Source organism: Euprymna scolopes, chromosome 5 (assembly GCF_053919585.1).
Source record: "Euprymna scolopes isolate OS-2025 chromosome 5, ASM5391958v1, whole genome shotgun sequence".
NCBI lineage: Eukaryota > Metazoa > Mollusca > Cephalopoda > Sepiida > Sepiolidae > Euprymna > Euprymna scolopes.
In genome coordinates, this window is record NC_136486.1 from 66,800,539 (window position 1) to 66,825,037 (window position 24,499).

The following is a 24,499-nucleotide window of genomic DNA, read 5'->3' on the forward strand; positions in this document are numbered from 1 at the left end:
TAACCGGATGATAATGGTGTTTTTGTTTCTTAAATTTATTTTTTTAAATAAATTTAACATGCCATTCTCAAACTCCTCGAGGTAAGGGTTGTATTTGGTGTGGGCAGTGGTTTTAATCCGTAAAATTTGGCAGCAATTCTTTCGATTTTCTTTTGTTCTCTATGAGAGTTGATAGGGAGTTAATTTTAAAGATTTCTAGGTGAGGGTGGTCTTCAGAGGAAATAGGCGCATTAAGTTTATTTTTAATGCTTAAGTCATGGTGATACGCCTTACACCTTATATTTTTTATTATATATATATATATATATATATATATATAGATCAACCTTACCCAGAAATCTTATATATATATATATATATATATATATATATATATATATATATATATATATATATATATATATATAAGATTTCTTGGTAAGGTTGGTCTTCAGAGGAAATAATTTACTGTTAATACTTAAGTCATGGTGATAAACATTCCACCTTTTTTATTATATATCCACCTTATATTTTTATTATATATATATATATATAAATATATATATATATATATATATGTGTGTGTGTGTGTGTGTGTATATAGTCCAAGTTAATTTACGCATTAAAGGTTGTATATCAGAAAATGTACATATATGGTAAAATCACATTAGAAAGCAAATGGTGGTCCAAAATGAAGGAAATCATCCAATCACTAGAAATATGAAATGGATGTAAATTGCAGGGTGTATGAGGATGTCTGCAATTTGAAGTACTGATACGATAATAAAAAGTAATGAGGAGATGGCTTTACACAAGTTATTTTATTTGATGAAACTTTCTAACTTAATAAATAAACACATCAAAAAAGAGAATAGACATATCAACTGCTTGTTGATACACTTAAATGTATTAAAAAACTTATTGAAATTTAATTTTATATAAAGTCAACCATGAATATGAACTTTTTCCTGTAAATGACACATTCTGTATTGTCTCGCTTTTTCTGAATTAGTATGCTCATTAAGCCGGGATATCTCTTCAGGTTTGAAAGCAGCACAAAAGATACTCCTAGAAAGACTTGACATTTTCTCAAATGAATAAAATGTCAACCAACAAAAAAACGAAGACCTTTTTTAGCCTTTGGCCATTAGGCTACACACAACACACACACACACACACACACACACACACACACACACACATATGTATATATATTTACATATATAGTTATATATATATATAGAGAGAGAGAAAGAGAGATAGGAACTTATATATATATATATATATATATATATATATATATATATATATATACTAGCAGTTTAGCACGGCTTTGTTCGGGCCCTATGTACTGTTAATAAATGTATGTGCATATGTATGTATTAAAACGTCTTCATATGTACCGTAATACCTTTCTACGTGATAGGCTTCTTTAACTACCATAGAGAAAAGTGGGTAGAGACAGCAGAGGTCCGTTTTTTCTTAACTTTTACCCCAATTTTTCGCCCTTTAGCATTTTTTGTTTTTGGCTCAAATCTAATTAAATGTTTGACCCATGTCCAAGTAACCTACATCTGAAATTTCAAGTATTTTGACCCAAGGTTATCGGGGGAATTTGATAGAGCCTGCAAAGGTCAACGCCTTCAGCTGTGACCTCTTGATAGCGAAATGTTTACCGAAAAACTGACTAAAAAATGCTGCATATCTGAATACCCTTTATGTAAAATTTAAAATGTTTAGATTCCAAATTGCCTTAATAGTTTGCTACATACCACAAAGGACAACCCTTTTGAACTTTTACCCTTTTCTGCCAAAAACCGATGAAACCCCGATTAAAAAGCTTGCCTTATGTCTGAATACACTTTATGTCAAATGTTAAATGTTTATACCAAAAATGTACTGAGTAATTTCGTAGAGACCGCAGAGGTCATTTTTTTTTTATTTAGGCCTCAATTATGACCCCTTGGAATTTATTGTTTTGGGGTCAATCAAATTATAAAGTTACATCTATGTCCATGTAATATATATCTTAATTTACAAGTGTTTAGACCAAAAATTTGCGGAGGAGTTTGGTAGAGTTCTCAAAGGTCAACTCGTTGAACTTTGTCCCCTGTACAGCCAAATTTCTAGCTGAAACAAAAGTAAAATGATTTTCTCATATCTCAATACTCCTTATGTCCAATTTCAAGTCTGTAGACCGAACATTAGCAGAGTTATTTGGTAGAGAAATGTACGCAGATAAACTGACAAACACACGCACAGATATTTTCACTTTTATACATATTCTAGCAGTGCAGCCCGGCGTTTCTCGTGTGTTTGGATGTGTATGTTAAACCAAAAAAAAAACCAACAAACAAACAAAGCGGTGTACGTTAAGCCAAAAAAAAAAAAAAACGTTTAATTCAATTTTTTAAAAACTTTGCTCCTATTATGATCCCTTAAAATTTATTGTTTAGGGCTCAAACCAGGTAATTAAGTCAGATCCATGTCCAAGGAACCTATATCTAAAATCTAAACTGTTTAGACCCAAAATTGGCGGAGGAGTTTTGTAGAGTTCTCAAGGGTCAAATCGTTGAACTTTGACCCCTTAACAGCCAAATTTCTGGCCTAAAACTGATTACAAAGATTTTCCCAAATCTCAGTACACTGTATATCAAGTTTCGAGTCTGTAAACTTAAAATTCACAGAGTTTTTGCGTAGGGAAGTGTACACAGACACACACACACAGGCACGTTTACTTTTATAGATATACTAGCATTTCAGCTGTCAATTTCTTTAACTTCGCCCCCTATTACGACCCCTTGACATTTATTGTTTTGGGTTAAAAACAAGTTATTAAGTTAAATCCATGTTCAAGGAACTTATATCCAAAACTTCAAGTGTGTAGGCGCAAAATTGTCTGAGGAGTTTGGTAGAGTTCTCAAAGGTCAAATCGTTGAACTTTGACTCCTTAACAGCCAAATTTCTGGCTGAAAATGTATTACAAAGATTTCCCCAAATCTCAGTATCCTGTATATTAAATTTTGAGTCTGTAGACTTAAAATTGACAGTTATTGCGTATAGAAATGTACACACACAGACACACACAGTGACACGTACACTTATATATGCGTGTGTATGTATGTGTCTGTGTGTGTATAAAGTCTCCCTGTCAAAGAATTTCTGCTCATCTAACATATTTGTTTAATAAATTCAACTGCAATATATGATAGTTTAAATACGTGTTCACTTTTTTTTCAAATTGAAAGAAGACATCGTATCAACCGTAGATTATAAAGCTCCACTGTTCCTATTTAAACCTTTAATTATGTGTCCTATTAAATATTGTCATTTTCTAACCACATTGACTATGCATGTTCTGAATTATCATGCAAGCAACTGTCGCGATAAGACTCTAGCTAATATTATTTCTATATAACAATTGTGTTACGCTTAAAATTAAAGAAAATGTCCATTTGAGTAAATGCCTTGCTGTATACTACCCAGGGCATTTTGAAATATAGCATGCAGAATTAAAATATAATTTGTTAATGAAAACATATAAGTTATCTAATTTTGTCAGCGGTGAGAGATTTAGGTGACAATAAGAAGGTTTCAGATAAAACACATGTCATATCTAAAAATATAAATATATTGAATACAAGCATTTCAGCCCGGCGTTGCCCGAGTGTTTGGATGTGTATGTTGAGCAAAAAAAAAAAAAAAGCGGTAGTAGGAAGGCAGGCTCGAACCCGTATCGCAAAGGAAGAATATAACGGAGTAAAACCTAACGTGTTACGACCACCGCCAAACTGGAAGCGACATTTTCTTAAATTAAGGTGAGACAATCTAAAGGAGAGGATAAATTTCAAAAATATCGGCAAAAAAAAGTGACCCTCCCCCTGTAAAAAAGTGTCTAGTTGAATGTGAAGATATTAATGTTTTTAGCCAATTTTTCGATATTTGTCGTATGAAAGGTCGAATTTTAAAGCGTCTCCTCTATTGAAATTTAAAGGCAGACATGCAAACAGATATACATACATACATACATTTATATATTGGTAACTAAGAATTTTCGACCCAAACTGATAAAAAAGCTTACCCTATCTCTGAATGCCATATGTAAAATTTCATATATTTAGACCAGAAATTGTCTGAGTAATTTGGAAGAGACCGCAGAGGTCAATTTTTTTTAAAAATTTCACCCCTATTATGACCCCTTAAAATTTACTATTTCGGGCTCTAATCGAGTTATTAAGTTAGATCCACGGCCGAGGAACCTATATCTAAAAGTTCAAGTGCGTAGACCAAAAATTGTCGGAGGAGTTTGGTAGAGTTCTCAAAAGTCAAAGCGTTGAACTTTGCCCCCTTAATCGCGAAATTTCTGGCCAAAAACCGATCACATCGATTTTCCCACATCTCAGTACCCTGTATATCTAATTTCGAGTGTGTAGACTAAAAATTGACAGAGTTATTGCATAGGTAAATGTACACAGACACACACAGACACGTTCAATTTTATATATATATAGATAGATGTTAAAAAGTAAATAAATACCAACGACTTTATGACGTGTTGTGAATTTAAATATTAAGTGCCGAATAGAAAATAATTGCGGACGTAAAATATTTACACTACAATCGATCTTTTTGCTTCTTTTCTTTAGAACCATTTAAAAAAATACCAATAAAAACAAGCAAACATCAAGGATTGTTTGTTAAAACAACTTTAAATGAGTAATATATAAAAATAATCAATATTATTTTTCGCCTACTGTGTGCTGAATAAAAATATAGCAACGCAGTGTTTAAAAGAAATTGTTTGATTTTTTCACATCCGGTAAAATTGGTGTAAGCGTACATATAACAATTTAATATTCCAAACTTAAATTCTGTAGTGGGATCACTTGCCATGGTGACGTCTGATATGAGGATGCACTACGACTGGACCATATCAAAGGGGCACAGCGTACGCACATTAACAGATTTCGGGAGGGGGGGTGAAATTCGAAACTTTGAACAGGAAATATTTAGTAGAGTAAGTTGAATTGTTTTTTCCTAATACATGGCTTGATTGTATTCAGCGTATTTTTTCTAATCGGGCTATCACAAAACTCTTTATATAAGAGTTTAGACCTTAAAATAATCCCTCCGTTAAGTCTCAGAAGACAAAACATACACGCTGTAGAGACAGCGTCACGTGTAATTGTATGGCACTGCTTGAGTCCAGTGACACGGAGAAGAACAAGACGACTGGAAACAATGTCGAGGTAAATGGAAGCACGTGCAGCACCTGGAAGTCCAAATGGTAACCCACCTGGTACTGCCTAGGCCCATCGTTGCTTAACTTCGGTGATCTTACGAGAACCGATGTGTCAAACGTGATTCTGCTATATATAAATTCGTTTCTTATCGTTGAGCACTTTCAGTTGAATTAAAGTCGGTCAATTTAGCTCTTATTCATAGATAATCGTATAACGATTAGATCACTCTCTGACTGACGTAAATGAACATTTAAAATTAAAATGTTTAAATTCGACGTTATTTCACACGGTTAATGGTAGCCGAATGGATTAGGTCTTCGCTAATCGAACCAGAGATGTCTCGTGATACGGGGTTCGAATCGTTCGACTGGTATTAATCGTGACACTGCACTGAAAATTCCCGAAAGGATGAAATACTAGTGTTTGCAGGTATTTAATTATTATAGTAAGAAAATATATATATATATATATATATATATATATATATATATATATATATATATATCCAAACAGCAACCAATTTTTCGATTTAACGACATTACTATAAAATAAAGAAGATTTTATTCAATATTTTTATCAAATAATATGATTATTGTAAAAAGTATTTAATGTGAGTTTTATGATAACAGGTTCCAAAGAAATTGAAATGTAATGTTATAACATTTATCTCATACGCAAGGACCTTTAAACATCAGTGTAAGACCTTTTTGAAAATAAAACAAATTGAGGTCCCGTTCAATAGGAATATTTTTCTTTGAAAAATGGAATTATTTTTATTGACGATTATTTCTCTAATGTAGTTGTGGGCAGATGGGAAAAACTAAAAGAATATTCATAGTTTTATTAGTAAATAAGCATTTTCTCTTAGATTTAAATTTCAGTTAATCGTTTATACATCTTTTTTTTGCTTTTTATTTAATTAATATTAACATGAACGAGTAAATCGAGTAATTTTCACGTTTTGAACAACAACAGCTTACACTTGTTAAGTTGATAGTCAAAGACAAAGCATGTGAAAACAAACGTCTCCAAGAATGTTATATCATTCTAAAATTAAAATCTTCTTTCAAGTTTCATATGAACATTTATTTAGGAAAAAAAAAAAAGAAATTCTTATTTTCATATATTCGTAGATATTATATAATTAAATAAGCTTTTTCTGTTTCGTTACAACAAAATTTTATAAATTAAACGAAATTATTACGCTATCGTTATCCATATTTTGGTAAATATCAGCGTGATTTGCGTGTATATTTTCAGCAAGATTTTTTTTATATATCGCAGACAACTGTTTTGTTTATTATGATTATTTTATCTCAGAAGTAGGTGTATTTTCGTTAATTCTCTATTTGAGAAACATGTTTTACTAATTTTCGTTAAACAGTTTTAGAATACTCATAATAATTATTACAAATACTTTAAAAGTTGATTTATCTAGACTAAGAATTCGAAAATATGTCTTTTTCCAACATGTTCTCTGTATTGTTAAACACATTTTATTCTAAGCTTAATTTTCTTTTGCTACCGTTTCTAAGATAATTTATAAAACATAATTATGATAAACTGGCTTAATATTATAGTGGTGCGTTTTTGCAGCCATTTTGCATGAACTTTACACACACACCCACACACACACACACACACACACACACACACGCGCGCACACACACAGACAGGCACACACACAAACATATATATATATATATATATATATATATATATATATATATATATATATACAAGCAGTATTACCCAGCCTTGTTTGAGGGATTGCTTTGATGCCTTTTTTATGCTTATTTTGATCTGGATCTTTGGTAATTCCAATATTTTATTTTGTAATCCTAAAGGTTAATAAATTTGGGCTATATTGACACCTTATCGATTAAAATAGCACTCACATAATGGATACAACATGCCAGCAACAATCCAATTTCTCTGATTTTTCCGCTTAGTAGCTGTTTTTTCAGCTTAAAACAAACTACTTTGGCGAGGTTTTTGGACCATGATTTCCTGAACCGTCTACAAAAGAAACCACATGATCAACATCGACTATCTGTTCGTTGTAAAAGTTTATGTGGTTGACGATGTATTATTCTACAATTAGTCAACTGTGTCGAAAAATTCATTAACTTATATTGTTGTTGGTTGTTGGGGTCTATCTTTGTTAAACCGACATATTAGATAGCTCTCAATCACATATTTACTAAATAAGTGTGTAGACCGTTTTGCAATGTTTTCAGGACCAGTTGGTTGTTTAAATGGACGTTAACACCAGAGACACTGTTTACTTTTGCACTACTAAAAACCCGTATATTTTCAAGTTTTATAAAATCTATTGCAGTTAATGAAAATTAAATACAGAAATTTACGTGCGGAGTTTGACCATAAAGACCACGTCATGCCAAAATAAAACGAAAACATCTATCAATTTACCACAGTAAAATTTTCACTGCCCGTTGTTCTATCCTTGTTGATAAGCGATGACATGGAAGAAGTTGTTTTAGTAATGATAAATGAATTAAGATAACGGAACAATTATCGGTAATTACCGGAGGTATTCTGAGAAAAACTTCACTAAGGTCACATCCAGACTACTAGAGTGTATGCAAGATGGTTTAGTGAGGAGTGAGTCGAAATAAAGCCTCTAAAATGGCCAAGAAATAAATATATACAATATTCATGTCGTACTACAAAGGTAAGTCCAATGTCTTGTTATATAACCTTAAAATTTCACTAAAAAATACGGGAGTACATATGTAACAATAGTTTGTTTAATTACATAACGTATCTGATCACTCACTTGAAATCATACACAGTGATCGTGTTATGTATTAGTCTCTGATGTATTTTTGATTATTTTGTTTGTCCATGTATAGAATAATATGTGAAAAAATATTAAGTCGCTTTCAATTCTAATATTATTCTAGAACACCAATGTAACAAACTTCTTTTAAACATATGCATTTTTGTTAATTATTCGCATGACCGGTTCGCGCATTGTGATATTAATCAAGTATTCTGATACAAATTCAATGTAAAAAAAACTCACAATGTTATATAACCTTAATGATGATTTCTCTCTTTTTTTACATAGGCATCACCACATTATCAAGGCCAAGAGGCCACTCAAGGATAAGGGTTAAAGAGTGTACAGTAGAAATTGGACAATATAGTAATTATTAGTAATGAAAATTTGGTAAATTTGATAACTTATATGGAACGGCTCATCAAGAACTTATTTACGTTAGACTTGAACACAAGCATATTGTAGTCAGCCGGGAAGCAGAAAAACGGAAGACAATTCCACAAGCGTGCAGTTCTAAGAAAGCTTTGTTCATGGAATCTACGTTTAGGTTTAGGCACAGATAAAGAGTGGGGGGAATTATTGATAGTGTTTACAGCTAAACGAGTGTTTCTTGTGAAAGTTTGGCGAGGGGGGACCATAGATTGAAACTCAGTCGAAAATAACGATACATCAGAGACAAACTTGTAACATCTCTTCTGTGAGATAGAGGTTGCAAGGAGTAGAAAAGGACATCTCCTACGAGGCTACGAAGTCTATTTTGAACTCTATCAAGGCAGGACAAGTCCTTTCTATCAGCTCCTGCCCAGATGTGGCAACAGTATTCCATCCTTGGACGTACCTGGCTCTTATATAGATAGAGAATAGCATCAGCAGTGAGATATTTACCGGATCGATAGAAAGATCCCACCATTTTTCCAGCGGCCTTGGCAACAGATTTGATGTACGTGTTCCATTTAAGATCAGGAGTAATGGTCAAGCCTAGAAGCTTGTCAAAACTTGAGGCCTCCTGAAGATGAGAGCCATTAATTTCAATTGATGCCAGATGTGGATCAGAATGTTGATGATGTAAAGAGAGAAGCTTGGTTTTGGATGCATTAAAAGTAACCAGCCACTCCTTTCCCCATTGTACAACGTGCTCAAGATCAGAGGAATGAGAATTGGTGAGAACTTGATTTCTCTTTAATTATTTAGTATAACTGCATAGTGTATGTGCAATTAGGCATAATGTTCAATTTTTTATTCATTTGTCATGGCTCATTGCACGATGTATCTTTTGCCTCCAGTCCAATATAATAAGTAATCTAAAGAGTTTTACAATTAAATAATACTAGACTACAGGTTGCGCCCTTGCTTGTAAATGTTAAGAGGCAAACATGTTCAATACATAAACCGGTTTTGAAACTATATTGCATCTTATTGTCTTTAGAATAAGAAAATCAAATATTAACTCATAACATATTTATATGCAATTTTTTTTACGGTGAACTGTGTACTGTAATTTATTCCAATCAGTTATTAAATAGACATTGAGAAAAGGTATCGAGTTGCTGTTTCATTTTCGTATATGTAACAAAAACGTGGGTTAAAGATTGTTTAATTTTTCAGAAATACATTCTATCTTTAATGATTTAGTGTGGTAAGTTAAAATGTTGTCTATATATCTAAAGCACGAAACATCATTAAGCAATCTGCATTGCAGAGGCCCAGTCTCTATAAACTCCAAAAGTAAACAGGCTGACCATGCAGAGTAGGTGTTCCATGGGTAAACCAAATTCTGCTAGTACTAAAATTTATCAAAGATACACTAAGTAATGTCGAAGCATACACCTATAATGAAAATTATGTCATCTGCCGGGAAAAGGAAATAAATTAGATGTTTTGAGAGTAGTTTAAGTATGTGTTTACTAGGAATTCGACGTCGGGACTATTCATAGTTTGCTATTAAAAGAAATATTATTTTTTTATGTATTATTTATCCTTAGTGGGTCCCGGATGCTTTTTTTTAGACAGTATGAACCAATCGCGCGTAATAATAGGAAATGCAGTTTAATTCTATCTACTAATATTAAAAACAACCTATCTATAAAAACTAAAAATGGGTATTGAAATATCAGAAATAAGTTCCTCAACTATACTTAACAGATCAATACATGAAGCTAAATCTTACACCAATTCCAAGGACAAAGAATGTGTATTTACCATACTTTCTCGGGACTGTCGAAAAAATATACAAAGGGGAGATACAACGTAACCACGATAAGAGAATATATGAACATAAGAAAGATAAAAAAACTTGTAAGACAACGCCATTTTTACCAATATAATGGAGCATGATTACCAGTTAAATTTTCAGAACGCCACTATTTCACAAGCAATACGTAAAAAATCATACATCTTTAAGTGAATCTGCTTTAATCTATCAATTCGCCGATTTAATAAAACAACGAAAAGAGTTTTTTTTGACATCTCTCTATCCGTTCAACAAGCTGTATTTCAATACAATATTTTAAACAACGGTTAAAATGTATTTTAATTATATATATATATATATATATACATATATATATATATACATATATATATTGTATATATACATATTATTTCTATTTTTAACTATAAATACATATGCCGATAGGGTACAGATAGATGCATACACACAAAGAAACATACAAATGGATTGAATAAACATGGGAGGGTATACCAAATAATATAGAAATATATAGATCTAAGTACACAAGGTCATAAAATAAATACATAGACACATACATATACACATAGACACACAGGTATATAAGATAGGAGAAGTAAAGAATGAAATCAGGAGAGGAGAAAGTATATTAATAGAATATTAATAAATTATAGAAATCAGTGACAATTTTTAATTTATTTAAATTTTATATCTAAACTAAATTACTTAAAAGATGGGTTTTATAATGTTTGCAATTAATTGAATTTTCGTGCTTCTTATTTAATAATTTATCTCTTTCTCTAAAAGTAAGTTTTGGTATACCCTCCCATGTTTATTCAATCCATTTGTATGTTTCTTTGTGTGTATGCATCTATCTGTACCCTTGCCAAATTATTTGTATTCTTATGTATTTCTATATATATAATTTATGTAAATTATACATATTTATGTGTGTATATATGTGTGTGTGCGTTGTTGTTTATTAGTATATGATTGTGTGCATATATTTGTGTATTTTTTTGTATGTATGTGTATACATAGGATTACATATATATATGTATGTATGTATATATATGTATGTGTGTATATGTATATATATATATGTATGTGGATGTGTGTGTGTATGTATATATATGTATGTATATGTGTGCTTATTAGTATGTCGGTTGGTTCTCTGTGAGTATATACATATGTATCTTATTTTTAATTTGGGTACTATCTACCTGTGCGTCGCTATTTTTGAGTATTTCGTTGATTTAATTACCTCTTTTGCCTGAATATATTTATAGGTAAGTGTACTTGTATCTGTGTTATTAGTAATCTGGTATTGAATGTATTATTTTGTGATTTAATTTGACTTTATATCTATACTTATATAGCTTAAACTTCCAACTTAATAGTATAGTTACACCTTGACTTATGTGCATGTATATGTATATATATATATATGTATATATATATATATGTGTGTGTATGTGTGTGTATATTTGGGTGTATATATGTGTGTATGTGTATATATAGATATATTTGTATTGTATTCTTTTTTTTTTATATACATAAATATTAGTAGTTTTTTATTTATAATTATTGGACCTATTTAATTTATTTAATCCCCTCTTATGGCTAAATATGTTATATTAAAAAGATAATAAATATTAATTTTATTCTGTTTTTATTATTATTATTATTATTATTATTATAATTATTATTATCGCTATTATGTTTATTGTTATTAATAATAATTTTAATATTGTTTTATCATTATTTTATTCTTTTATTCATATATTTATCTAATAAAAACGCGAAAACTTTAAACTTATATCATTTAGCATAAAGGGCCTAATTAATGGTAAACGTATGTTTGAATTGCGTTGATTTTACTCGTGGACGTATGTAAGAGGATAAATATGCTAGCCGAATACATTCACTGCCTTTTTTGACACGTTCATTTCTGACGCTTGGATTGTATCTTCTGTTTGTATTTGTAATAATATGTTTCATTACTGAATTGTATAATTGTTCATAAATTAGTTGACACGCAGGTTTTTTTCTTTTTCTTTTTTTTCTATATACTGTCAAATTCTTACTTTCTCTCTTTCCCTATTTAACTAGATCTCATTATTCTTTCCTTTTCCTTCTAGTTTTTATTCTCTTTATTATAACCATTTATTTATTTTTTATTTTCTTCTCCATATCATATATATATATGTATATGTATATATATATATATATGTATATATATGTATATATATATATATATATATATATTCTCTCTTCTTTTTCTCTCTATTTTGTTTTCTCTATATTTTCTTTCTCTATTTCTGTCTCTATTCCTTTTTCCTCTTCTCAATCACTCTCTCCCCATTGTAATTTTTTAACTTTATTTAAATTGCCTCTCCTTTTTTACTTTTTTATTTAATTAAAGTCCTGTGTTTTAAGTTTTTTAACTCCAACTTCTAAAGAGTTCCTACCTAAAATAAAAATCCATTATTCATTGAACTTTTGAATAGTCAAGTCGCTGCCTGATGATATCTGTTGTTTGATTGAAACAAGTGGCTATTTGTAGCAGCGGGATGTGAGCATGTTTATATAACAATAAACAAGTAATATATATATATATATATATATATATATATATATATATATATATATATATATATATATATATACATTGCACCCAGATGACAGCCAAATAAATGTGAAAGGGATACGAATCGAAATTAAACATTGGCTTAAACTTTAAACAAATAAATGTAATCGATTATCATTGCCATTTTACGTCAACATAAAATTTTATTTTGATATATTACTTTGTGCTGATTAACAGCTGGTATTTTTGTCTTTGTTTTATGATCGATGTAATTTCATTTCCGTGATCTATATAATATTTTAATATCATTGCATAAAACTATGCCTATATGTATAGGGTACTACTACGACTAATAATAAGAATAACTAGCAGAAAGTATTGTAATTCTACCGTATTTGAAAACGTCTAAAATCACAACAGAAACAAAATTCTCATTGCATTAGCAAATTATTTGAATGAGGCTACCCTTTAAAAGAATAATCAGTGGATTATTAATTCTGATCAGATCGTAAACAAAAATATTTTGTGCAGACACATAGGAGAACGTTTGAAATATCATAAATAGATAGACAGAAATAGAACACTTTTGCTAGAGATTTTAATCTAATCTTTATTCTGTGATAGGTTGTAATAATAATTTATATAAACATGTTATATAACAATACGTTTTTTTTACACAAATTAAAAGGAAATAGTCAGGGTTCTGCAGGTAGATTTACAATTTTATCCGATGCATTACTTTCAGAAATATATAATCACTGTCAATTTTCTTTATGAACTCGTAAGTAAATGACTGAAGGATGAGGTACATGTATGTGGCAGTTCAGTATTGTTCAAATGGATATATTAGTTGAAATTAAATGAACGGTTTCATATTCCTTTATTTCATCACAAACATTATTGCAATTGTGAGGACAACTATATCGCTGCATTTATTTACATATTTACAAATGTGCTTTATGTATTTAGCATTGTTACAATATTGAACATTCGTGTTAAATATTCTAGAAACGAATTTGTTATATAGTACATCCCATCGCCTGTCCACAGAAAATATTACGTTGCCATAGAAAGTAACTGCTGTTTAGAAGTAGATAGTAGGTAATGTAGATTTTAACCATATAAATCCGACTGTTTTATTTAACATCTTGCTGGGAATTGAGACCATTCTTTCTTTTCTGTGATATGGTGCAAAGCTGTTAAAGTTTCCACATTCTCCATGAACTATGTGCTGTCTAATGATATCATGTAAAACTATATCTTCTACAATGAATTTCCGCACTGATTACTACGTCTGTGTCAGAGGATCCCAGCTTTTGTTCGAACCAAACTAGACAATGTGCATGTGTCAATCCTTTTTTCCTGTCACTCAACAGTGTGTGCTTTCACAACACCGAAAATATTTCCTTTCGTAAGTAGTTGAATAATAATACTTAGCTTTTTATGGAAATCACTTGCTATACGGTGATGGCGATCCTATGGTTGTTCATTAGGAATGAGTGCTTTCAAAATCTCACGCCCTTTTGAGTTTCAAATAGAACATAAATACATCTGTAGTTCCCTGTTTTCTCACGTAGCCCACTGCATCTTGTGTAACATCATGAATATACAGATGCCCCCTTATAAATATTGTTTGTATGATGTTCAATTCGCCCACATTTTTATGACTGCCATCTATATTTAGTGAGTCTCCCAAGTGAACGTTATGTGCAAGTGATATAATAAGCATCACATGTTCTATTTTAGCATACATGAGAACTATATATTGTAAGAATAGCTTCTTACATTTAATGAGTACGTTGAAACTTCTGTCTCGAACCATGTTAGAAAGAATTACCTGATATCATTTTACCTACTACTAATTCTTGGTTGTGTCAATTCGTCTTGCACACAGGAAAAGATAACCCTCTTGATCCGTCCAATAAATGAGTAGGAACTGCAAAGCATATTATTCCTAATTTCTTTCAACGCTATGTTGTAGTTTATTTTTATAAGTTGTACAACGATGTCTAGATGATGGATATCCTAACCTTCTATTACAATTCTTACATCCTGCACATAAGGAACATTGAGACCATGTCCATGTTCTTGCCTTTAAGTTTTATCAGCGGGTATAATTATTTAAAATCAACACATGCAGCATTTTTCACACCAATTGAAAAGTTTTGATAAATTTGCTTTCTCGATGACGGATACTTTGCAGTTGAAGTGCAATATCAAACTTTGGTTTGGATGTAGAGTTGCATCGTGTCATTACTTTTCCAACTTCGACGGAACGCGATGAACGAACTCTCTGACAAATCTGATCATAAATACAAATGTCTGCAAATAGCCACTTAATATATTTGTTCAGCACAAGAGCTTGTTATACTGATGCAATTATTATAGCTTTTAATGTTGTTAATAATGTATAGAATTATGTGAAGTTTATCAATAAATGATCATAAAGTTTCAAGTCTACCTAAATGTGGAAGAATAACATTTCCGCTAAAACAACAGATACCCGGTGATTCACTTGTCCATTTTTTGTATTGCATTAGTTCTATTATCCAATGCGCCTATTTGCACATCTGATTGAAAATGATAATTACTGTTACGTTGTCGATACAATAAAGGAAATGAGTGTTTGTTATATTGTTGCTCTATAATAAAGGGTTGCGCGTCAACTCTAATAATGGATTAGAAGAGATGACGTGTTATATTATATATTTATGTTGCATCATAAAGGGAATCGTGCGTGAGTGACATGTATTTTCAGAACCTACCTCTGCTTCTTCGATGTTGGACCATCTGGAATTTCTCGTCCTGGAGGGAGACTTGATACCTGTGTTTGGATGAAGATTCAATCACTCCAAGACAAGGAGTTAGTTCTATAGTTTATTTCACTTTTTCCAGATGTCCTGCAGAAGGTGGAAAGTGAAATCGGCCTGTTTGGGTTCTTCTTCTACACACGTACGCGTTCGCCCCCCCCCTCGTGAAAAGGAGGAGACAACGGGAAACCGTCCGTTCTCTTCTGTGTCCAAATCACGTCTCAACGATTCAGCTAACCTGATCACATGACTCACACGCAATCAAATCAGCTGATCTTTTACTTCCGGTCAACGTGTCAACACTATAATTCCACTCTCTCTCTCTCTCTTTCTCTCTCTCTCTCTCTCTATTCCTTAACATTACGTAGCGCGTTTACGCCTTTCATGCAACCAACACTTGATTGAAGAACAGATATATGCAATGTAACTACTTGCATGGCTTCAAAAAATCCTATCTGTTTCGTTCAAGGATGTGTTCCGCAGGATCTTGCTCCAATTCATATATCTCTGAGGCCACATGATCCGCGTGATGCTCCTCAAGAAAGTAAGAATACTTAATTTTCCGATTGTCGACTTCTCTTTTTGAAGACAACTGCAATTGTATTATCACCAAAGGTATTATATATTGGAAGTGTAATACACGTGTTTAATCGATGTAAATAAGCGAAAGTAAAAATATGAAACTAAGAGGGAGCAAATGAAATAAAATTGAAGATTACTATAGAATCGACTAATAAACTTGTCTTTGTTGTGTGACTGGTGATATTGGTTTTCTAATGAAACTGAAAATAAACAACAACTGATGTAAGACACTTTACAAGTATGACTAATTAAATAACAATTTATTTATTAAAAACAGTTGTTTTATTCTTGCATAATACTATTTTCTTAAAAGTCTTTTGTTTAAAAAATATAGGAAAAACATACAATTTATTCAGTTAATAATGAGTTTTTAATGAGTTTTTACTTATTTACATATCTGAAATTATCGGTGAAACTGAACAACGCAGATTCAAAATTATTATTGGGTTTTTCCCCTCCGCTAGAAAAAAGCACATCATGATAGAATTAGTTCCTTTTTCTGATTGTATTAATTGATAATTCTAATATAAGGAATTTACCGGAATTACTCTATTGGGAAAACTAAACATGCAATAAAACAATATACCGTAATGCTTGCAGTTAACTTCAAATAATGAAAAATAGCATTTTATCGTGTGTCTATTTTTTCATTTCATCTAATAATTCATTAATATTGTTGTAAAATGATTAAACGCAGAAATATCTCTGTAACATGTAGAAAAGCATGTAAGAAAAAAGTTGAACTGCAAAAAAAAAAAAATGATAAACATTCAAAGAAAAAAAAATACAATCATTATTGCTGAATTAATTTTTTTGTTAGACAGAAGAACTAGAGCAAACTAATTCAATGAAATACTACAGAACTGTATTGTTTCTCCGTGGAAATGACGAAGACAATAATAATAAAAATAATAATAATAAGAAGAAGAAGAAGAAGAAGAAGAAGAAGTATTATTTTTTAGAAACAATTGTGTTGTGAGTACTCTATACTTTCACCTAACAAACCAATAAACAACAGATGCTGTAATGTTTGAATTTAAGTTAAAACACAAAATTGTGTCTTGTACGTATCCTCTACTTCCATATAACAATCAACTAAATATTGTTGTAAAGAAAGTCTAGACAAAGAAGATTGGTTACGTATGGTGGACACTCATATGCCTAACTGTTAACCCTGTATAATAAAGAAGAAAAACAAATTCCGAAACGATAAGTATTTGCGAACATGGTAAACCAAACAACACACATTCGTTATTAAATACTTGGTTTTCACTCTTACAAATGGCAAAATCAAGTAAAGTTAAATTTAAAGTGATACACACAAAAGTAAATAAGAATGTTAATATGCGTATTTTTCACTAAGACTAGTAAGAAACGAAATGCATGTTTGACAGCGAAAAAAAGTTGGATGCAAAATTCGTCTGTTTCTTTTACATGTATTATAATACAAGATAGATAATGTTACATACAAATAGGCACACTCCGTTTAATGAAGATAATAAACCGTATTTTTTCTTGTGTTAAGATGCACGGTCTGAAGTGACTTTCATAAAAGGACGGCATAATACACACAGTATATATTACATAAATCTATAAATATAATAGCTAACCGATTGTCGTCTCCACTTCTACTAATAGTCTATAACGTAATTCAGCTTGAGATGCATTAATCTGCATAGGTTCAGCAAACAGACACGTTCTTATGTTCACATTATTCAAACGTGTCACATCAATGGGTTCAATATCAATGGATAATCCACCAAGTAGGCATCGTTTGCCTGTGCATTAATCGGCCAGATGTATAACCGGCTTATTTATAGTATTCAGAATAGAATGCCATTAATTGTGCACAGGGGAAATTATTTCGTTGGTTTAGTTGTATTCAGTGGATATTTCCGTAAACATTTGCAAATCTGGAAAACAATAGTGTATAGTGGCACGCAATCCAAAACTTTACTTGTTATAATTACTCTAACGAGAGCCATGACTGATATAAACAACTCATGTAAGGAAGGATAGCATCTTTTAAGCATCATGATCATGTACCAAGTATTGACCTGCGTGATTAAATGATGCCAGGTTGATTGATTGGTAGGGCCTATTTAATAAAATAAAAATACATATTTTGAAATCGACACATATACTTGAATGAACACTCTATTGTGTAAATAAGTCAATTTTAATAACAAATGCAGTAATCAGTGAATTAAAGTGTTTGCTGCTACGCAGGGAGATGTGCACATACTTTGCTAATCGGTTATGTTCGGGAGGAACTCATTCTGTTTCCATGGCATTATCTTTTTTTATGAAAATAGTTATCATGTTAAATTATTTGAGCCTTAAGTCTGACTGTATGGAGATTTGCGCAAAGTTCCACAACATTCTAAGCATTATACCAAATGCGCTTTTCGTTTATCAATACAAATTCAATGTTGAACAAAATTGATCTTGAAAAATCTCATTATTTGTAAAAAAAAACTATTAAAAAGAAGCTTATAAGTTTTTATTTCACTCACATTTTCTTAAAATCGATGGTTTTAAAAAATAGTTGTTATACACGTATTTCTCTATATGTTTTTATTTTATAAACAGATTTCTCATTATATTCGAAACATGTCATTCTCATTTGCATATTTCGATTGCTTGTCGTTTCTAATGATTTGATCGAATGAATTTTACTGAAAAAAATCATCACTTCGATTACCTCGATCACGATGAGCATTCTCCCTTTTATTTTATTGTAATGGATATTTCATTTGTTCATTTAATATTTTTTTTTATAATGACTACTTACATAACAATGATATAATGGAAATTTAAATATAGCGAGAGAACAAGTTAATTCGCGCATCGTTTATATTCCATTTTACTATTATTTGTGAGAGAAATTAAAATAATATAATTACTTTGTTCCTGAAATGGACTTTCGACTAAAGAAATTAAACATCACACAGTGGCAGATGGCCAATTACAAATACGTTATTTAGTTGTTTAATAACAACTGTTGCAATCAAAATTGGAAGCGTGTTTGATAGGTTAAGATGGGATGATTTTTAAATTAACTGGATTTGCCATTATGACGAAATGCAAGTTTTACAATAACTGGCAAAATTTATATAGGCTAATCGGTTTTGGGAAGCATAATTCTGTAAAAAAACAAATTATAATATTCAATAATTATATTTCAAATCTTTTGCTGTTGAGAAATGAAAATCTGAATTATTTGGATTATTAAAACCATAATTTTCATATTGTTAGTTACTTTCATATTATTGGAATTCATACCTTCCTCAAGTGCGTATTTTCGAAAGTAGGCATTTCTATCTTTCTGATTTCTTAAGATGCGGCTTTATGAATTATATTTTCTGGATTATTCGCTCTACTATTATCATACTAAATGTTATTTGCAGAGCGTTTTGGCCGATATGAACTCCTTCATCTGTAGTTTGTCAACTTAAGAATCCTTACGAAATTTTCAACGGAATCCTTTAATTCATTTACGTAGCACGCAGTCAGTCCTCAGTAATGACCGTGTAAAAGTCTTCATAACGAAATAAGTAAACTTTAGTGTTTAGCAACACATTTTTAGTGTTGAAGGTTCAATCTTACGCGGGCAATGCTACACACACACACAAATGCGAGTTACTTAAGACGTCTAACACGTTATTGCTAACATAACGACAGCGTACTTCCCCCGTGGATTAAATAATGGGCCGCCTTTGAAATTTCGTGCAGTTCCCGCTATCGACAAAAGATTCACGATTTTAGCAACGTACATATGCAAAATAAGCCAGAGTGTACTACGGCCGAAACGCTGTTAGAATAACAAAGAGTACATTAGTCAAAATCAAACAATAAAAATAAGATTGAATTTTATTTCGAAATTGAGAAGCTTTACTGTATTTCGAGCCGAACGCTTTACTTAGGCTAGCAATAGATGGTTCACCTCGTCAGCAGAACTAGAGAGACATTTTATGGCTGACGAATTGTGAACAATCTACCCTGTCGATTATATTTTGTGAATCTAGATTCCAGATAAATTTGCAATTTCCACAGGAAAAGTCAGAGATTCGTAATTATGCATATAAAAAAAGTTAGAAGTCCCCAAACTGAGCTATTTATTAAAATAATATACGAAATGTTGACAGATTTATTTATATAATAAAATGGGATATTCCCGTTATTATTAATATTTGGTTTGATATGAAATTAATAGCTTAAATTTAATAAGTAAAATACACAAATATTACTTAAATATTTTGGTACTCATGCAGAATTTAAACCCGACGCTAATAACCGTCCGATCAGCTTTGCTCGGAACATGACGTCATGCGCTCGGATTTGACTGTAATCTGGTGTAAGTCACCGATGAATCAACTGTAAAGGAGCAGACGATATTTGGGGGGAAATATTGTAGAATAAAATTAAACGGAACCAACCGAGAATTTTTCGAAAGTTATATTTTCGAGTTAATGCAGAGACAGGAATTTGTTGCTGATCTGTTTGCTCGAATTTTAAACCATATTTAGGAAAGCAACACGATTGGCGAAGTTTCTTCCACATCCGCTGTCTCACCTTATGTTGACGCCGTCTGATGCTACCGAAGAAAAGTCTGTATAATCCTAAGGGAATATCCCGGCCGTCTTTATTTAATGTAATTTAAAGGAAAAAAAAGTTGCCCATCTCCACCCTACAGGAAAAATGCCCATGAAAAAAATGCTTTAAATTCGTTACAAAGATAAAGTAAAAATGAAAAAAAATAAAGAAAAAAAAACATGAAAACGCATAAAAAGTAATTTCTTTAAAATATTTGTTAAAAAATATAAAAAATACAAACACAATTTAGATGGCTTTTGAATTTTGTTTAATTTCTTTTGACTTAAACAAAATTGGTATAAAAATATAGCTTACTTGTTTCTTTGTAATATTAACAAAATTGATACAACAATAAAAACGAAATTTGTACGGTAGGCTGTTGTTTCTTTTTCATTTTGGTTATATATTTTGTCTGGTAATTTTATTATATTTATATGTGTATTTATTATTTTTCTAAAGTAGCGTTCTTACGCTTTGATAATCGGAAACACTCGACAAAGGCCTGCAGTTGGTGTCATGTCACGAGCAAAGCCGAGTGGCCAGTAAGTTACAGCTGATTCAAATTCTTCACAAGTACGATATTGTAAATTCACAAATATTTTTAATTCAATATAATTTTGGAATATATTTTCTGAATTAAATAAACAAATGAAAATAAAAAAGTAAGTAAAATATGCAGATATGTTCACCCTATTTGGTAGAAAACATCTCACGTCCGTCTGGATGATATATCTGTATATCTTTCTAAAGTCAACATTCGCCCTTTCATGAGTGTTTGTTGCTACATCGTGGATAGGACATCAACTTCTATTTCCCCCACCTCTCCCCCTCCGTTTCTTGTCTCGTAGAGAGCGTGTAAACATAATTCTTTAACATAATATATACACATTATTTATTAAGCTCAAACACCTGTCCCATCATCGTAATTTTTTTTCATGTATGTGCTTGTATTGCGAATACTCCAACGAGATGTATTCTAAAGCGCTAATTGCGTTTAGATCAACCAGACACTTAGCAAGACTCTTTCATTCACTGTAGAGGTCCCATATTCCGAAAATAAAACTAATACTGTGAGTGCATTTGCATATCCGTCTTAGCTAGTTTAATGTAATGTAAAGACATCGCGCTCCATTGTTTTCAAGGATGAAACTCCCTCCTAATCCACGTTAAATCCACCTCAGTTACAATAAATCTTTTCTTGGGGTAAAAAAAGAAAAATATCAATTATATTAAGAATGTAAGTTAATAGAGTTTAAAACTAATATTGGCATATAGAATAGTAAAAAAAAACTCACTATAAAGCGCGTGAGCAACAGCATATATTATTAATATTATTATTATTATTATTATTATTATTATTATTATTATTATTATTATTATTATTATTATTATTATTTGAATGTAACAGGCTACCTTATATACAATAGTGTTAACCGCTGTTTTCTCTCGTGCGGTATTTCATTCCAGTCTCCAGAAAACTTCGCACTATCAGGAGAGAGAAGGCATTGTCTCGGGATGGATAAGCAGGTTCCGAAACATTGTGTATTCTCTACAAATAAAGAAGAATTATCTGGAAAAGGAAATAAAATACGAACAATAAAATAAAAATAAAAACAACTGATTAATCTAAATAAAATTTTGTCTTCATTCTAAAATTCTAAAACTTAGGTTTTCCATTTCACCGAAATCGCTATGGGATTTTTTTAAAAATTCTATTGAAATCGATGTTGTGTAGAATGTAAAAATTTAATTAAAATATACTCTCCTGTCTATCAAACATGGATCAAACTGTAATCTATCTTCTGCCCGAACATTGTACAAAAAACTCTGGAATCATCGTCCACTCCGGTGGTCTAGTAAATTGAAATATGTCACAATCTCTTGTAAAGGTTTGAACAGATACACCTTATAGCCGGAAATAATCTAAAGCCATAAAAACCGGAATACTTTGATATGTATGTTTCTATTCAGAAAAGTGGGATGATTATATTGGAATTCACCCTTGATGTAACCGGGATAATTAATACATTTTTGCTAAGGTTTACATAATTGCATTCACCTTTGCATTAAGTTTGGAAATCTGATTTAAAATTATAACAATAAGACAGCAATAAATGGCATTGCTATCAAAGAAAGGGAACATTTTGTGCACTTATTTTTCTTATTATCTGCGTAAAATATTAAACTATAAAAATCCGTTAAGCAAAACAAGAAAACCAAAAAACGAGCGATAAAACTTATCTGAAAAATGAAGCGGGGGGGGGTACCTGGGCGGTGGGTAATCAAAACATTGAAAAAAAAAAGTTACGGAAGGCAAACGAACGATGTTAAATGTAAAAATCGAAAAATCAAAAACAAAAAAGAAAACAGAAAAACGAACGTAAAAATTTCTGAAAAAAACACACGTGAAAAATGGCTTAAATAAGCATGTCTCGATATTAAAATTTAAAAAAATCGGTGGGTACCCGGGTGTTTTTTGGGTGTGTGTCGTCGGTCGAGGGTGAGGGTGTTAATGAAAACCTAAGAATAAGCGAAGTAAAAAAAAAACCCATAAAATCGAACGTTACGTTAAAATTGCTTAAATTTAAAACATCGAAAAAAAAGGACATCTCACGCCACGATATGAATCTAAAACATTGAGCTAATAATCCAACGCTCTAACCACCTGAGCTAACACGACGTACATGACATTTACTCAGTTCTTCAAATATTTACAGTAAATCAGGTTATGAAGTCATCTGACACATGCGTAGAACCGATCTAGTCATGTGAGGACGTTTTTTATTGACCCCCCTGTAGAAAATTGTTCACTTCAGGGTGGAAAAATTAACGTTTTTGGCCAATTTTCCATATTTTTCGGGTGAAGGATGGAGCTTCAATATGATATCAAGTTTGTCCATGTTTGTTTTGTCTGTCGAAAGTTTTTAGCGGACACGCACACACACATACATACATACAAACATACATACATGCACACCCACATTTTCGCTTATATATATATATATATATATATATATATATATATATATATACATATATATATATATATAGATTACAAATGCTTAGACCAGAAATTGTCTTTAGTAATTTGGTAGAGACCACAGAGATCATTTTTTTAAAGTTATCTCCTATTATACCCATTAACATTTATTGTTTTAGGTTCAAATCAAGTAATTAAGTTATATCCATGTCCAAGCATACTGTAACTACAATTTCAATTGTTTATACCAAAAATTGGGATGGGTTTGGTAGCGTTCTCAAAGGTAAACTCGTTAAATTTTGATCCCCTTAACAGTAAAATTTCTGGTCGAAAACGAATTACAAAGATTTGCCGGGCTGAAATGCTAGTATATATATATATATATATATATATATATATATATATATATATATATATATATATATACTAGCGGGGGTACCCGGCATTGCCCGAGTGTTTGTTTCCGGGACGGGGGGGAGTTTTAAAAAATGTTATGGTAGGTAAGTAGGAAGGATCAAACCCGGAATCATGAGTAAAAGTAGGAAAATAAAGTGTGAAAAAAAAAAAAAACATCTGCAACCTTAACAGTTCGGCCACCAAGAAAAGTCCATTCCAGTTGTTTAGAAAAAAAAACAAAAAAAAAACGACTATGGTAGGTCGGCGCGAACGTGAAAATGTTATGTGAATTGTCCAGCACGCTAACCACTTCGCCACAGAGCACTGCA

At 31.3% G+C, this 24,499-nt stretch overlaps 1 protein-coding gene across 6 annotated transcripts in view; it reads right to left on the reverse strand.

Annotated features, from left to right (window-relative positions):
• The window catches only part of LOC145276832 (lipopolysaccharide-binding protein-like), a 274,030-nt gene that overhangs the window by 88,704 nt on the left and 160,827 nt on the right, over positions 1–24,499 (reverse strand). Inside the window, exon 1 of one of the 6 annotated variants that reach the window (XM_080128192.1) lies at positions 22,208–22,342. The exons of the other annotated variants lie outside the window; for them this stretch is intronic. The gene's annotated coding sequence lies outside the window, so the exon portion shown is untranslated. Of the gene's footprint in view, positions 1–22,207; positions 22,343–24,499 lie in introns of those variants that run through there. 6 annotated transcript variants of the gene reach the window in all.